Here is a 1702-nt window from a genome sequence, read left to right as displayed (position 1 = left end):
TTGTCCCCCGAAGTGAAACCGTCCGAAAGTTTCCCCCCTGGCTGAGGGCAGCGGACAAGGTGAGGTGACGTATGGGGTCGAGGTAATAGGTACGTGAAAGTGCACATTAAGGTGATGATCGGCGGTAAGTCACCGATACACGTTCTCCGGCCATCCTGTGGTAGCGCGACGGGATCGCGGACGTTGCGCCCTCGAGGTCGCCAAGACACGCGAGACCCTCTGGCGGCTCGGCCGGCGCCCGGCTGCTTCGGTCCGGGAGCGACAACGACACGACGACGGAGGCTAACGGTACCGGCGCGGACAACGACGCCGTCCCTGACGGTACCTGCTCAGTGACGAACGCAGTGCTGCACGAAGACGACTCGTGACGGCGGTGACGAAGACCTCAGAGCTCACGGCGGGTGATTGATGGATGACTATAATTACAGGGTATCTAGAAACACCACGGACGTCAGCAGCGCCGGGCTCGAGGAAACGAAACGTTTCGTTGGGTTAGGCGGTGCGTGACTCCGTCGTCGCCGGCACAACAGTTGTCTTCAGCACCTGCAGCACCGTCAAGCAGCGCACGGCATCGCACACTAGCCTCTCGTCGCCAACCGTCGTCGCTCTCGCAACTTAGCCCGGACGTTCTATTAAGTAGGTAAATCTGATTTTTGGTTAAAACAATAACAATAATTAGGAATAGTGACCGATAAATATGCGAAAGGTATCAGAAAACCACTCCGCCTTGTCCAACTATTATATCTCGTCAGTCTGTTGACAACATCAGCTAAAAACCAGATCGATGTCGCATTACTACAGTAGCTGTTGTAATATTATTTTCATCCTCTCCAATCATCGTTTCGTATCCTTTACTCACATACTCACTGCAGTATCCCACACTTACCTAGTATGACCTGACCAGGGGCGGATTGGCGTATCGGGAAATCGGGAACCTTCCCGATGGGCCGGTTCTTGTAAGGGCCGGTAGGGCCGGTTTAATTTTTATAATATTATTGCAAAAAAAAATTATATTTTTATAAATTAAGCATAAAATATATTAAAATAAATTAAATACCTACGAAGGTATTATTTTTAATATCTTAAACTATTGCAATTCATAGTAGGAATTTTGGTATTTACTATTTACACTATTTTCCCTCCAATTCATGCTAATGTATTATTTAGAAATCTGTGGTTATTTTATACTCTATGGTAGAGTTCATTTAGTTGCATGATAACATTGAAAACCTTATCTTATCATTATTTGTATTTATTTTGATTTTGAACTTTTTACACAAACGAGTTACCAAATCAGTTACAGTACTTACAGACGTGTGTTTAGTTTTAAAATTCAATTGAACTGTGTAATTTAAATTATATGTCACAGTGGTGAAAAACGAAAGAAGGGTGGCGCTGAAAAGGTACGAGTAAAAAAAGAAAAAACTGTTAATGGGACCTATTTACGTGAAACCTTGTTTTAGATTTTCAATCCTTAGCTATAAAAGTTAAACATTTTATACATTTTTAACTACAAAATAATAATTTAATTTTTAATTTGATAAATTTTGTCATAATTCGAACTTTAAATGCCTATAAAAAAAATGTGCGCATATGTATTTTTATATTTTTCCATTGCTATTGTAAAAATATATCAGAGGCCTTGTATTCATTTTCATGCTTTTGGCCAAACAATAAAACTAAAAAATTAAAATTTGAAATG

The sequence above is a fragment of the Acyrthosiphon pisum genome, chromosome A1 (genome assembly GCF_005508785.2).
Source record: "Acyrthosiphon pisum isolate AL4f chromosome A1, pea_aphid_22Mar2018_4r6ur, whole genome shotgun sequence".
In the NCBI taxonomy this organism is placed as follows: Eukaryota; Metazoa; Arthropoda; class Insecta; order Hemiptera; family Aphididae; genus Acyrthosiphon; species Acyrthosiphon pisum.
Note: the sequence above shows the minus strand (reverse complement) of the source record.